At 37.1% G+C, this 17,279-nt stretch overlaps 1 long non-coding RNA gene across 1 annotated transcript in view; it reads right to left on the bottom strand.

Moving 5' to 3' along the window:
• LOC118762448 overlaps nucleotides 1-17,279 on the bottom strand; it is a 231,477-nt gene that overhangs the window by 12,248 nt on the left and 201,950 nt on the right. Inside the window, exon 3 of the long non-coding RNA XR_004998201.1 lies at nucleotides 285-356. This is a non-coding gene — a long non-coding RNA (uncharacterized LOC118762448). The remainder of the gene's footprint in view (nucleotides 1-284; nucleotides 357-17,279) is intronic.

Here is a 17,279-nt window from a genome sequence, read left to right as displayed (position 1 = left end):
GTTGTCATTATTCAAATAAAACCACCTACATGTTATCTTTCGCAGTAACAACCTCCCATTTGTAATCAAAATCATTCTTGCAGCAACGCTATTCTGGTATGTTCTGAAAAATATGTTCTATGTATAGCGATATATCTTTGTATGATGAAGATAAAGATTGTCATATGAATTAATTTTCTCTAATCATAAAAAGCATCTAATCGATTTTTCATGTGTGATAAGAGATACAATAATAACAAGGGAGAGAACATTCTGGTGATAACTAATAAACACGTTATACTTACGAAGAGTTCAGAATTTTTATACCGCTAGCATCGCTACAGGTGTTGTGTTCATTTAATTTCAGTTACCTCAACCTATATAAGAAAAAATATAGCAATAAATTCATCGAGTTTAATATTTATTTGATTAAATTATTTATACAATGTCAGAGTTGTAAAGTAGCTTGCGCATTTCTAAGACGAATGTATAGATATATACATTGATACATACACATAGGGACGTGCGTGTATGTACTCGCGTGTGTGTGTGTATACAGGAAGAGTGAGAGAGAGATAGAGAAGGAAAAGAATGAGGAAGAGAGATAGAAAGAGAAAGGCAGAGAGAAAGAGACAGAAACAGAGACAGAGAGAAAGAAAGCTAGAAAGAGAGAGATATGGTGCACAAATCATAGTTTTCCGCCAGTATTATTATCCCAGATGTCGGTGAGCTGGCAGAGACTTTAGCACACCGGGTGAAATGCTTAGTGGTATTTCGTCTGCCGTTATGTTCTGAGTTCAAATTCCGCCAAGGTCGACTTTGCCTTTCATCCTTTCGGGGTCGATTAAATAAGTACCAGTTACGCACTGCGGTCGATGTAATCGACTTAATCCGTTTGTCTTTCCTTGTTTGTCCTCTCTGTGTTTAGCCCCTTGTGGGTAGTAAAGAAATAGGTATTTCATCTGTCTTTACGTTCCGAGTTCAAATTCCGCCGAGGTCGACTTTGCCTTTCATCCTTCTGAAGTCGATAAATTAAGTACCAATTGCTCGCTGGGTTCGTTCTAATCGACTGGCCCCCTCCCCCAAAATTTCGGGCCTTGCGCCGAGAGTAGAAAAGAATATTATTAGCGCAGAAGTTATCCCCATTTAGCAGCACCACCTGTTGGATTTATTTAGACCATAGATCTGACATCAAAGACTCTACTTAAGATGCCATTGTGGGTGCCAAAAGTGTTTGCACGTTCTTTGTTAATCGATTATTTATTGGAATCAATCGCCTAGTTCCTATATCACGGTTATAAAATTTAATTCTCCGTTATCTTCTTTACTTAATTAAGCATATTTAATTTAAGACATTATATAGTGCTCCAAGGATTTTAGATTAAGACAACGCGACTCTTGTAGGTAACTTATAGTATATGTGTTCATTGTTTGGAGATTTTTTAAATCCATGTCAACTTGAAGCATTCTATAAGTGTGTGTTAAAAAGCGTGTTATAGGAAAGGCAGTTTCTGGGTTTCAGGCAACCCTAGTGATTATTGTTTGTCTTGAAATACGGTTACAATTGTCTGTGGTGCATAATTTCCTATATTTGTATTTATATGTCTAAAATCACTGCTTGCAACACCATCCAGTTTAAGGCTGAACAAATTCGATAATCTTGGCATGAGAGACGAGAAAACCCGAATAACTAAGCGTCCAAGTAATCAAACAAATGTTGAGGGTTGAGACTGATCCATATCAGATTGATATTGATAAAGACGAACAGAAATACATCTCCCAACACACATACGTTTTCTTTCGTTCTGTCTGTCTGTCTGTCTGGCTCTCTCTCTCTCTCTCTCTTTCTCTCTCTCACTCTACCTCTCTCTCTCTCTCACACACACACACATATTACATAGAAATATATGCGATATCATGTAAATATGTTTCAGGAATATGTTTATTCAGAGAAAACTAGAGGCCAAACTGGAAGTCTGACAAAATTGAGATAATGTGAGAGAATGTAGCTGAACATTAATATATCAAGAACTGAATATATTCATTTGCGTGGTAAATAATAAGGAGAATATATTAATTATTGTGTAAAGAATTTGAGAGGAATATGAGAATGAGCAACTGAAAGGAGAGGAGAGATTGGAGGTCGATATCCTAAACAGAAGAAAGACCAAATCAACTGACCAGGTTTCTATGCCTGACGTCATATCACGTGGCCAAAAGTCAATGACTGAGAACAATACTTCGTTTGTGTCTTCACAACATTTCACAGATATAATTTAATTTGGATGTTATTTCCATATTATTCTATATTATTGGAAAACATTGCGAAAGAGAAAGGAGACTGAATCTATTGCTGACAATACCAGCGCTCTGATATCTGCACATGCGCACACACACACGCATAAACACACTAAAAGAAACCATTCACGTTCATACTACAAAAACTCCCACACTCCTACACCCACATACACACGCAATAAAACTCACACACACAGCACACACACACACACACACACACACACATATATGTATCTGAGTGTAACTCCTTTTTCATCTATTTCTTCCCCAGAAAAAAATGACCAATTAACGATATTCGATATGAGAATTTAAATTAATCTAATTTAATTTAATTCCTCAGGTTAAATTAATTTAACATAGAAACAGCTGTAGGGGCACGGAATTGGACATTGTACAGAAGGGAATATCTTCAAATAAACCGATGTCTACAAGTCAGTTTCTCCGTTTCCTTTTTTATATTACTCATATATATATATATATATGCATGTATGTATGCATGTATGTATGTATGTATGTATGTATGTATGTATGTATGTATGTATGTATATATATATATATATATATATATATATATATATGCATTTTTAAATTGTCAAATGATATATTAACGAATATGACATAAATCTGATCAGAATCTCACCACGAAGCAATATTGAGGACCGTTGAAACATGCTTGTCGGAGGTACATACACTCTTTAGCACCGGATGCAGAGAGAGACCAGATATATTAGGTGATGACATTAAAGTGAAACGGAAACGACAAATAGGAGGAAGCAAGGACATGTATTTCCTGGATCAGTATTCGCTATAGATGACGCGTGTTGCTTGTGCATGTATTATTCTTTAGTTCAACAAAATGACCCAGCCAAACGCACTCCTTTTTCGAGTTTAGAAAAGAGCCTGAATCGCATGAATTTGTTAAAATGCTGTTCTTCTCCACAATTAAAGTTTTCCCCAAATAATATGCGGCCTAGGTCGGTCCAATAAAGTAGTTTTTATACTACCTTTTGCCTTCTTTTAGTTGCCTTCTTTTAGTTTCTAAATTGCTCAAATGTTGAAAGTCATTGACGATGTTGCTGGAAAAGAACATGGAATCATGTGATGTTAATTACTGGAGTGTTAATACCCTCATATACACATTGCTTATAACTCTTAAATAAGACCTTGGAGAAATCTACAGTATACAGGGTAATAAAAGTACTAAACCGAAACAACGCAGATGGAAAACAAAACTTGAAGAAAACATCAACAATATACGCCGCCATATTGTATGTAAGAGGAACAATGAGTTTACAACTCATCGGTCACATGCTATTAACAAATTAACAAACCAGTTTGGTGATTCTTTACAACGAGCTCTTGAACGGAGGCTAATTACTCTTAAACACGGAAATATTCGCTATCGCAAAGGAATTTTTGAATGAGTCTGTAAAAATCACAAGTTTAGTGCTAATCCACAAACAGTGTTGAGAGAGATGAGAAAAGAAAATATTACCGTTTAAGAAAGCCCACCCCACTTTTCAAGAAGATCTTGAATCATTCTGGTTGAAAATGTGGAACGAAAAAAACCAATCTCAACCTCAGTGATTCCTGGTTAAATGCAGTGAAGAGAGAATACTGCACCAACATCAACAGTGAATAATGTAATTGATCCGTAAATTTTCACCATAGCTATAGGCAAATGACATAATGGAAAGGTACATAGAATAGGGGGATACTGTTATAAGAGGCTTGCGTTTTATAGGAAACCACTAATAAGTTTATTCTAAAGTGCTGTGGAAAGTCAGACTGACATAACAAAGTTGCTACAACAAAGACGAAACTCGTGGCCAAGAATGAAACCACCGAGTTTTCTGAAAACTACGGACCTGTTGCTTGCCTAAATATTATGCGTATACTGTATACAAGCTACCTCAATTAATTCCTCTAGGATCATTGTGACTCCAACAACACAATGGAGTAAGCCAGCGGGAAGAATGAAGTGTGGTGTCTTCTCGAACAACTTCTGATGAACAAAGCTGAGGTGAAAAACAAAAAAACAAAAAACAGTGTAGGATCTTTATAACAGTTATGGCTTGATTATAGGAGGGCATTTGACTCTATTCCGCACTCGTGGCTGCTGAAGTGTCTCCATTTGGCAAAAGAGCCTGCTACCTTAATTGCTGCCTTTGAGAGGCTCACAAAGACCTTGAACATAATCTTCTCACTTAGAACACAAAGTGAAACGATCATCACCAATCCCATAAGCAATTGAAAGGGAATATTCCAGGATCAGGAGATAGTCTCTTTGTACTTCTGTTCATTTGGGCTTTAAACCCATTATCATAGCTGCTACAAAAAAACAAATGACTACATTCTAGGGTCTGCAACTGCAAGAGATATTAATGTAACCCATAATTCCTTTATGAATGACTTCAAGATTTATACTAAAATGCATTAACCATGCCAAAAAACAACTGGAATTTATACCAACATTTTCAGCTGGCACAGAAATGGAATTTGGTTAGAAGAAATGTTCTTATTTAATTGCTGAACGGAGGAAAGCAATCTCCCAGACGCAAAACCTGTGCCCCAATGGTCTCACTATTTCTCCTGTCCCATACAAAGAATGTTACAAGTAGCTTGGCATTGATGAAAATATATAATACGTAAGTAGTGTGAATAGAGATAGAGCTAAGTATATTACACCAAACTAAGAAAAATATGATAGTCTGAAAACAAGACTATATCCTACTGCATTTGCAGTACCAGTGCTGGTTCCAAAATCTGGGATACTTGACCGGCTTATAGAAGAAATCCAATCCATAGATAGTAAAACCTCCAAGGTTCTAACATCAACTAGAAATCTCCGTAGAAATAGCTTTATCGACAGTCTATACCTAAGAAGAGATAAAGGAAGTAGGGTCTTGAAACCAGTGCAGAAAGCCTTCGAATGTGGCATAGTCTGTCTCAAACAGCACTTGCTAAACAACAGCAGCAAAAATAGATACGCTGAAAAGTAAAGAAAATAATATCCTGTGTGTTCGAAGTGAACTCCTCAAGAAGTACTTTCTTCCTAATGGCCTCCCATACAACCTCAAATCTAACGGACTAGGGTATCTCAAAGATGATCTGGAATTAAAATGCCCAGCATACCAAAACAAAACAAAAAAAGACCATGCACGAGTATGTTTTCCTAGACGTGAAGAAGATAATAACATTGACATAAAGCGAAGCCTCTCTCGGACTCGCGAGCGTTACTTCACATCAAATTTCGAACACTATGCATTTCCAAACCAACAACAGGCCAATGCTACTAAATACCTGATCAACAAAAGAGACAGTGAAGCTCTTGTAGTTCCAAAATGCAACCAAAAATGTTGATTATGTCATATTTGTGTGGAGGATATTACATAGGAGATTGGCTGCTGCTCTCCAAAAGTGTCATCAGGTTACTACCTCCCTATGCGACATGACGTTGTCTCAAAAACAACATTCAATGCCATTCGGAAAGAAGTGTGTACTAGAATAAATATAAAGAAACCCCCAGTTATTGAATTCATTCGCAAGGAATACTGGTGGAGCATTCCCATCAAAACATCGGTCAAGTTTAAGCATAACATGCCGGATATTGTTGTTTAGGGCAGACAAGGAAAAGTATGAACCGTCATTGAGGTCAGCTGTCCTCCAGCTGATGTGAATATCTCATTGAAATTCCAAGAAGAAGTAGATAACTATGGACAACTGCTTCGAAACCTGCAGCTTCTATATCCGGATTTACTAGTTTACATTTATGCCAAGTATAACTGGAGAACTTCGTTTTATAAGTAAATACCTAACCGTCAGTTTTTGCTTATAAATCAACTTTGATCATTCATTTCTTCATATTTATCGAATCCTTTGAGAACATCTCGCATAAAAATAAATTCTTGCTATATTCGCAAAATATCTTTCTCTAAAACTTCACCAAAATGCCTTAAATTTCTAAAACTTACGATGCCCCATCCAAGGCTTCTATAAACATGTAGTTCATATTAGATTTTTCAATTATCTGCAGAAAACGGTGATGTTGGGTGTATAATGTTATACACGTGTCACTACTGGGAATATAAATTATACGGATTTGATTTAATGTTTTATGGAACACACTTTTATTGTATACGGAGTGGCTGCAAGTATTTGTTTCTTTATGCAAAATTTATATTAGAGAAATGAAATTGAAGTTGCATAGCTTTTTTTTTAATGATTTCTTTACGAAGAAATAATCTCATTATATTTGAGATGATAGTTTCGTCTTCTATCTATCTATCTAACTATCTATCTATCTTTCTATCTCTCTATCAAGCGCTCTGTATGTCTGCTTCTCTACCTACGTTTCTCTTTCTGTATGTAAGCAATTATGTGTGTATGTATATATTTATGTATGCACATATGTATGTATATATGTATTTGTTTCTATATCTTTGTAGCAATGTATGTCTTTATTACTATTTACCTCGCTATATATGTGAGTGTGTGGGTGTATATATATATATATACATGTATGTGTATGAATGTTTGTACATATGAATAATAATATTCATGTACGTATATGCACATATATACTCAGTTTTGCTTTCAATTTACTGACTAAATTGTTATTAACATGGATACCAGTGAATAGAAGCGTCTACTGAACGGAATGACCTCTCAGATATATAGCTAGAGGTTGTAATACAGTATTGAAACAAAACTTTGTTAATACACCAATATTGTATTGCTAGAAGTAATTTTCAAGAATGCGTTATTCACAAATCAGCAAATCCGATTTAATTAAGGCAGATTTCGAAGCATTGCGTTTCTAGACAGAAAAGTAACTAATAAGTCACAAATGAAACCCTAAGGTCTATAAATATTTCTTATGAATCCTCTTTTTATATCAATGAAATCAACATTTAAGTTTAACTATACACATATACGCATACAGTTACACGCATTTTTATATAATACATTCATGGACACTCATACGCGGGGCTACATTTGCTGCAATAACCGTTTTAGAAGGGAACTTTTCCTATAGACAATCTTTGTGATATGATATCGGCCTAGGCTATACATATTGGACATGTGTTTTACGATTCATCAGATCCAGCCCTTCATGCACTGATTCATCCCTTCATAGCCAGCTTATAACTACCGCTTTTATATATACAAACAACAAATAATAAATGTACCATAGTGTATAAAGCTTTGTCAGGCTGGAATTAATTAATTAAAACCACAGTAAATAGCAGTGATTAAAATCAAGTTATGTACATACATTTAAGACCTCCATGTATACTCAAATGACAATAAATATTTTGGTAAGGAATTCTCCTTTGAGACAATGTGTATGACGAAAAACTCCAGTCAGCTGGGGTATTAATGGCGTCAGAAAATATACTGTTTGCTGCTTAGAATAAGAACAACAGTATTTAGTGTACTATAAGTAACAAATTAGGTTTCTTCAGCTGATAGTATTAAACGAATGAGAGACACGTTTTCTACATTTTGATCACCATTCATAGGTAATACCGGCAGTTTTCCACTAGATCGTCTCCTAGAAATTTCCTGTAACATTTACTACAGCCAAAAGAGTTCCACAAATGAATATGCAGAAAACGCATTAAATATAAATTTACATAGCTTTTAATATGATGTATGTGTGTGTGTATATATATATGTGTGTGTATGATGCAGAAAAGTTTGTATCAATTTCAATAAAGACGATAGAACTTATTAGTATCTGCGACAATTTCCAGTAGGGTGAAATTCACTCCCTAATTTCCATTCACTGCTCAGATTCACGATACCATTAAAACGGAATACCGCAATGGATTAGCGAAATCTCGTTATAATATAAATTACCAGCTCTCGATCCTCACCATTTGGAAACCTCAGGCTACGTTTTTTTTTCTTTTTTTTTTTCTAGTTATCGCTAAACTAAAATACAATCTCTCAGTAAACTGAAAACTTACCAGAATTAGGAGCAACTTGAAGTGAAATTATTTTCCAAGTTTTGCAATCATGTCTTTAAGTGTGCATGCATATGCCGATTATTAGTATATATTGAAATAAATTACTGACAGTAAGGAGAGAGACATTTGAACTGAGAGGAATAGAAAATATTTTGTAAATATTTCAACTAACAGAAATTAAATTACAGCTAACAAGTAACATGAAAATTCAATTACTTCAGTTTCTATTTCTTTATGTAGGAAATCGATAAATTTTAGTAGAAGCTTATTTATGAAATAATTTTGTGAGCTGATGGTTTAGCAAATGTGAAGTTTCTGTTTGTCATCCAATTAAGAAAATCTCTATTTGGATTCTGTAACCATTTTATTTATTGAAACAACTAATTAATAAGCTGTCATCTGACATTTATCTGTACACTTAATAGGAGCATGAGGCTAAGTATTTGAAGAGAGGAAGGAAAAATTCCACACGAATGTGGAATAAACACACACGCGTGCATACAAACATATATGCATACACGCATACACACATGCATACGCAGGCACGCACACATATATATGTACACATCACAAGAAAGACACATTTTAGACATGGGAACTTAGGGAGAACCACACACACACACACACACACACACACACATATATATATATATATATATTATATATATATATATATATATTATATATACTCCTTTATTCCTTTATTTCTTTCAGTCAGTTTATTTAAATGCGGCCATACTGAAACACCGCCTTTAGTCGAACAAATCGACCCCAGCACTCATTCATTGTTAGCCTAGTAGTTATTCGATGGGTCTCTTTAACCGAACCGCTAAGTTACGAGGACATAAACACACCTATATCGGTTGTTAAGTGATGGTGGTGGGACAAACACACACTCACACACACACACACACACACATATATATACTTTGATAGGTTTCGGCCAGTATTGTCCCAGGCCTTGTCTAACTTAATAGCACCACCTATTAAGTCATTCAAATCAGGAATCGGACAACATGGCCCACTCGACTAGAGAGTTATTGTTTACGGAGTCACATCAGCCTGTAGGATGGATGTTTATCCGGGATTTTTTAAAGGAATTTGTCCAAAGACTTGAACTTTATGGGGCTTGATTTTGCTTTAATGTGTTTTGGTGTAATGTTAAAGCGAACGGGGCCAATTGAGATGAAATAAATGTTCCGTATTGTTATGTGATGCGATTATGATTTATGCTTTGGGCGGATAGCACGGGGCCAAAGTCTTGGGTGTATCTTAAAGGCGATGCCAACATAATTTGGGTAACGCTGATGGAATATTTCCCATGTCATGTACATGATGAAGCACTCACAGCGGCATTGGAGGGAATAAAGCTTGAGCTTTTCTAGTCGAACCCAATAGTCAAGGCCTGTCATGCCGTCTATCATTTTTGTAATTGACATTTGAGGTGCTTCAATTTTTATGATACTTTGTTTCGTGTGGTGATACTACAGTGGACGATAGTATTCAAGGTGGGGTCGGGCAAAAGTGGAGATGAGAAGGATAATTGTGTGGATATGTCTCGACTGGAAAGTTCTGAGAATCCAGGAGCATATTCTTCGGTCCCTGTCAACTTTGCTGTTTATATGAGCGATCCAGCTTATGTTAATGTTGTCGTTTGTTTGGGTGTGTGTGTTTGTGTGTGTTTGTGTGTGTGTATGTGTGTGTGTGTGTGTGTGCGTGTGTGTGAGTGTGTATTGCAGTGTGGAAGATGTTTGTACGGCATTTAAGATCACACAAAATCCGTTATTTTCACTTCAACATTTAAATTTAATTTCTGTCAAAATATTTTCTTCGCTTTGAAAATAGTGACCTGTCCAATGACAATAAATCGTGTTGCATGAAAAAAGCTTCGTGCTGCCCGAATAGAGATGCAGCAAGAAGATTTGTCACTGAACAGGTCGCGATTTCAAAGCGAAGAAAGTATTTTGACACAAATTAAGTATAGAAGTTGGAATAATGCTAACGGTTTTTGTGTGTTCTTAAATGCCTTCCACACGGCAATTGTTTTTGTTTCACCACACGATCTCAGATCAAGTCACTTGCTATGCAATATATCTCTGTAATTCTCACACAAGCACACACATACACACACACACACACACACACACACACACACCACACACACACCACACACACCACACACACACACATATATATTATATATATATATATATATATATATAATATATATATATATATATATATATATTATATATATATATATATATATATATATATATATATATGTATATGCGTACATATGGGTCTATGAATAAAAATAAGTCTGTATGTGTGTGTGTGTGCAATATTCAAAGGAGTTAAAATAAGCGACTAAAACTGGCCCGTGGCATGTATTGGGAAAAAGAAAAGAAACTTGAATAAATTTACATTTCAGACAATATAAATTCTTCATTTATTGGAGTATTCTCTGTTTTCAGAGAAGATAAAATATTCACACGGGGCAATGCAGCATTGACTTTGCTAAATGAAAATGGATGATCTTCAAAATATAAAAATATAATATATATATAATATGTAACAATTATTCGGTAGCCAAGATAAAACTCCGAGTTTCGGATGCCGAGGTAGAAATCCACGCCACATCTCTTCCGTATAGTGAGGGCGGATAGACCAGTGGTTAGGGTGATCTATCGATCGTGATTTTAATTCTTAGACTTGACGGTTCGCTGTGTTCTTGAGCAAAACACTTCCTCTCACTTTGCTCTGTGATCACATGGCACACCGTGACACCTGTTCAGTTAACGTCGATTTGATGAAGGGACAGGTGAGCTAATGTAGAGCACATACTTTAGATCACTATAAACAAATCATTTGTGCAGGTCTTGCGGTAAAAGCTGAACACTGATACACCGTCTCCAACTGGAGAATACATCAATACATCGTATATATATATATATATATCCTTTTTACTATGGACATCCAAAGCCTCTATACTGTTATCCCTCACCACGAAGGACTGCAGGCCCTTCGACACTTTCTTGACCTCCGCTCTAACCCTGTACCTGACACCTCCACACTCATTCGTCTGGCCGAACTTGTCCTTACTCTGAACTGCTTCTCATTCGCGGACGAGTTCTACCATCAGATCTCGGGAGTGGCCATGGGAACGCGAATGGGCCCCAACTATGCGAACCTGTTCGTTGGCTATGTTGAGGCCCAAATATTCTCTAATTTCACTGGTCCCACTCCTGAACTATATGGTCGTTACATCGACGACATTATCGGTGCCACCTCACTCTCCCGCGAACATCTAGATTCCTTCCTCTCTTTCGTCCAATCTTTCCATCCAGACCTCCACTTCACTTCCACTATCTCCAACACCTCTGTCTCCTTCCTCGACATTTCGGTTAGCATTCTTCACTCCACTCTTACCACCTCCATTCACTACAAACACACACAGACTCCACCACACCATACCTCAACTTCTCTTCCTCCCACCCAGAACCACACCAAGCTTTCCATCCCCTATTCCCAATTCCTCCGTCTACGTAGGCTCTATAGTGACGACCACTTTGAGACTCAGTCTCAACGTATGGCTCACCACTTCACCCTACGTGGATACCCCTTCACCACTATCCACACCGCCCTTGCCAGAGCACGGTCCGTGGACCGTGTATCTGCTCTTTCTCCCCGAACCCGCCCTGTAGTCTCCCGCCTCCCTTTTCCCCTCACTTACCACCCCACGACCCTACGTCTCCAACGCACAATTCTTCGAGCTTTCCGTCATCTCCAGTCCGACCCGTCCACTTCACACCTCTTCCTAACCGACCCCTCTCCTCTTTCAAACGAGCCCACAACCTTCGAGACCTTTTGGTCCATAGCTCCTTCCCTGACCCTACCTCCCAACCCGGCTCGTTCCCCTGCTCCCGCCCACGTTGCCGCACTTGCCCTTACTTCTCCAACACCACCCGCCTCACTAGCACCCACCATCGACCCTATCCCATCATCCACTCCTTCACCTGCACCTCCAGCAAATATCTATTGCATCTCTTGCTCTCTCTGCAATTCCTTGTACATCGGACACCCGGGACGCCGCTTGGCTGACCGGTTCGCGGAACACCTTCGTGACATCCACCTTGCGAACGACACACCGGTCTCACGCCATTCCGCTCCACGGTCACTCCTTGCAACACCTATCTTGTTCGGTTGTCCTTACACAGAGGCCATCCGGATTCCCGTTTGCGCCGTGAACAGTAATTAATCTTCTCTCTCGCTCTTATACGCCATTTGGTCTCAACTCTCCCCCCTCCTCACCTATCCTTTCCCCCCCGACCCCTACTTCTTCAGTCCTTCATCCTTTCACCCCTATCCCTTCCCTCTCCCTCTTTCTCCCTCCCTCCTACCCTCTTCCCCTTCCCTGCTTCCCTCACTCCCCTCTCCCCTTCTCTCTCCCCCTCTCCCTCTTTCCTCCTTCCTCCCCTCCCTCCCTTCCTTCTTCCCTCCTTCCCCCCCTCCTCTCCTCTTCCCCCCTCTCCTCCCCCTTTTATTCCCCTCCCATTCCCCCCTTCTCCCCCTTCTCCCCCTTCTCCCCCTTCTCCCCCTTCTCCCCCCTCTCCCACATTCTCCCCCTACCCCTCTTCTCCTCATTACACCACACGACTTTACACATCACATCATATATGATGTGCCATACTAATACATACACCAACTAATACATACTAATACGTACTAATACATACCAATACATACTAATACATACACCAACCCCATACATACGCACGTGCAGACCAATCCTACGCACTAGTACTCTCTCATACACACACACACACACCCTTATACATACTAATACATACACCAACCCTATACATACACACGTCCAGACCCCTCCTACGCACTATTAGCTGGTCCTTCAACCCTATTATCAACCCTATTATCTCCCCTTATTTCGCTCTCGCGTCTCATGTTTGATCTTTGACCTCTGGCCGAAATCAGATCGCCATGTTGATTCGTTAGCTACTGCACGCAGTTTTTTTCTCTCCTTCTTTCTGTGTTTTTTTTCTCTCTGTGTATCTTTCTGTTGAAGAGCGTAGGCTCGAAACGTTAAAGACTTGTTTTATTTATATTTCCTGAGCGCCATACTAATGCAATTGTTCGTTTGTTTTCCACCTGCCTTCGTCTTTTGTCTATTTTCATAAAGCTTCCCTATATATATATATATATATATATATATGATATATATGTAGGAGGCGCAATGACCAGTGGTTAGAGCAGCAGACTCGCGGTCGTAGGATCGCTGCGAGTGTTTATTGAGCGAAAACACCTAAAGCAGGGGGTGGTGGCGATCCCTGCGGTTCTCTTTCGCCACAACTTTCTCTCACTGTTTCTTCCGTTGGCCTGCCCGCTTAGCCAGCGGGGTGGCGTCATGTGAAGGCTAAACAATGCGAAGCGCATTGTGACCAGCGATGCGTAGCAACATCTGATAGCCTGGTCTGTCACGGTGACGGTGATATATATATTATATATATATATATATATATATATATATATAATATATATATCACCGGTTATATATATGTCAGTTACCTCGTCTCGGATTGTGTCTGTGATGAATGTGACTTCATGTTGGCTTTATATAACATGACAAAACAATATAAAGCACCCACGTTTGGAACGGGATTGTAAAAATATTTATTAAAAACATTCAATTTGAGCATTTAATGAAAGCATAAAGGTTAAACTTCTACATATTTATGAAATTGCCTATAAAACAATGAACTCCCGGTGAGAAATATACCGATCAACTACTTCTGTACACACCCGTGAACTTGTGTCAGCATCAAATATAAGATAAGCAATTTTCTGTTCTAACACCACGTTACGTCTACCTAGTAGGGTTTTCCTTCCTAGTACAGACAGGTCAATTATTCTAAATGAGAGCAAAAATTAAAAATACTATAGGAAAAACAGAAGTTGAAAAGGTTCTGAGAAATAGTGAGACTATTTTTTTATAATTAATAATAAATCTTGACGGATCAATACCCAGAAGCTCGAGTCTGTGTGTATCATAAATTGGCGACAGGAAGGATGGCTTCCCTTCGCAAATACTGATAGGGCACAGAAAGTGTGTCCTCCTGGGCTACAAACTACAGTAGCATCCATCCTTAGGGGTTAGCCATATTTAAATGGCAAATATACGCCACTATGTGTTGCAGCTACTGTTTATAACTCACTCTAAGATTTATAATTGCTTCTTTACACTTTTTCGATATCAGTGTTTTTACGATACTGGAAAAAGTATATGTATTTTTGAAGGGAACCTACTTTTCATCGACAACTGTAATTGTCACACGCCGATGACGGGTCAATACCCAGAAACTCGAATCCGTGTGTATCATAAGTTGGAGACCGGAAGGATGGCTTCCCTTTGGAAATACTGACAGGGCACAGAAAGTGTGTCTATTGCCAGCTGGAGGAGGTGTCCTCCTGGGGCTACAAACTACAGTAGCCCCCACCCGTAGGAGTTAGCCATATTTAAATGACAAATGTACGTCACGTTTTTTATTATTATTATATTTAAAGAATTATCCGGTTTCACAGTTTACACTGGTTTTCAAAGCATTGATTGCGACATAAGCCATGCCATTCTATTTCAATTTTTTCATAAGAGTGTAAAATGTGGAACCGGTTAAATCTTTAAATATAGTACTAAAATATATCTTAACTATTCTCAGTGCATTTTCAACTTGTATTTTTCCTACATTTCTACTCATGTGGAACAAGGACATAGAAAACTTTGCTTCGGTTCAAACTGGATAGCGAACAAAAGTGTGGAGTGGTGTGAAAGCGTATGAAGAGGCCAGGACAGCGTATGCAAAGGGGATTTAAGGAAGAATGTTACGATCGAGAAAGTGAATCACAATGATCTTTTTGTGTGCACAGATTGTGATAGACCATCCCTTTCTTTTGCTGGGCTCAAATATCATTTGCGAACCCATGGGAAACGAACCAACTATTCTGCCTATATGTCTATGCCTGGAAGTTAGCAAATCTAATGGAGGCCTCAAAAGACATTTTAATATCCACAAAGATCAGAACTTATCTGCAGCTCTTGGTGATCCAAATCGGATGTGCAATCTATGTGGGTGTCTTTCAGAACATTGTCTGGTTTAAAAAGCCACATAAGATGCCATGACGGTTGAAAAGTGAAAGTATAGGGGATGGGATGGTCAAACTCTGCATAAAGAATAGACAACGACCACATATATATATATATATATATATATATATATATATAGATAGATAGATAGATAGATAGATAGATAGATAGATAGATAGATAGATATAGATATATATATATGTATATTATGTATGTATGCATATAAATATATATATATATATATATATATATATATAATAGATAGATAGATAGATTAGATAGATAGATAGATAGATAGATAGATATAGATATATATATATGTATGTATGTATGTATGCATATAAATGTATATATATATATATATAACTAGCAGTATCGCCCGGCTTTGCGGTTTGTTTAGACCCTTAAGAATTGGAATTTTTGAAAAGTAAAAATTTTGCAGTATGTAGCTTGTTATTCTCTTTAAGTGAAATACACCGAAAAATGGCGACACAGCAGTTACCACATCGTAAAAAATATGGATTTTCATAGAAAAAAGGCACCTTTTTGATGTAAATAATTTTTGGTGTTTACATGGTCCGGTTTGAACTTTTTCTTCTACAGAAAGAAGTGTTAGCCTTCTATCGTACTCTCATATATATATATATATATATATGTATATGTATTTATATATAAAATTAATTAAGGGTAGAAATCAATATTTATCAATTAAAACCAGTGGTCTAACATATTAAAAAAATTCGAAGATTAAATGTGGAGAATGGCGATTTGACGTCTATAACTAGCATGTTGACTGTCCACTTTTTCGTGTTCAGTCCTTAATTGGTATATATAAATATTTAATCTTCGGAATTTTTTAATTTGTTAGACCACTGGTTTTAATTGATAAATATTGATTTCTACCCTTAATTAATTTATAAAAAAATAAATATGTTTCTCTAACCGATAAATTGACTGCTGCTAATTATTAGCTACAGGCCATTTTCTTCGGGTCTCAACGCGCCAAGGTGATAGGCATTTGAAATACACATTCGGATGTAATCGGTTGAACTCCACGCACATGATGATACTCCGGTATCGTTTTTGCATCTAGTTCAGCAGATTTCATTCATATCGGCCATGCTGACGAAGACTACGTGTATCCTTACGGATAATAATAGTCGAAACTGATTCAGTACATGGATGAGTATTATTTTTCGTATATTTTCACTTGTTTATTGCTCGGGTTGGTGTTGAGTTTGATCTGAGAACATAATCTTTTGTGGAGAATGGCGATTCGACGTCTATATCTAGCATGTTGACTGTATTTATATATATATATATATATATATATATATATATATATATACATATATAATATATATACTACATATAATATATATGATGATATATATATATATATATAATATATATATATATATATAATATATTATATATTATATATATATATACCTATATATATATATATATATATAATATATATATATATATATATATATATATATATATATATATATATATATATATATATATAGATATATACATATATATATATATTAATATGAAAAAAACCTCCAGGCTACATCCCGAAAATTCATTTCTTTGCCGAATTTCTACATTGTTTACGGCGATTCGTTTTTATGTCTTGATTTTTTTTATTTTTCATGCAATTTACGCATGCTTGCACGCGTGGTGAACACAGTTCCCGTCAAACAGCTGTCTGAGTAAAGTTCACTATTCAATGCATGGGGTAAGGCCTAAACAAACACATTATCGATTTTTGCACTTGCGAGATGAATTTCGGAACAGAAATAGCGCAGTTCAATTTTCATTCGCCTAAACTTTAAGTGACCCTTTTTGGTGATTCTACG

Source organism: Octopus sinensis, linkage group LG3, assembly GCF_006345805.1.
Source record: "Octopus sinensis linkage group LG3, ASM634580v1, whole genome shotgun sequence".
NCBI classification, from domain to species: Eukaryota; Metazoa; Mollusca; class Cephalopoda; order Octopoda; family Octopodidae; genus Octopus; species Octopus sinensis.
Note: the sequence above shows the minus strand (reverse complement) of the source record. Positions and strands in the feature narration are given on the sequence as shown.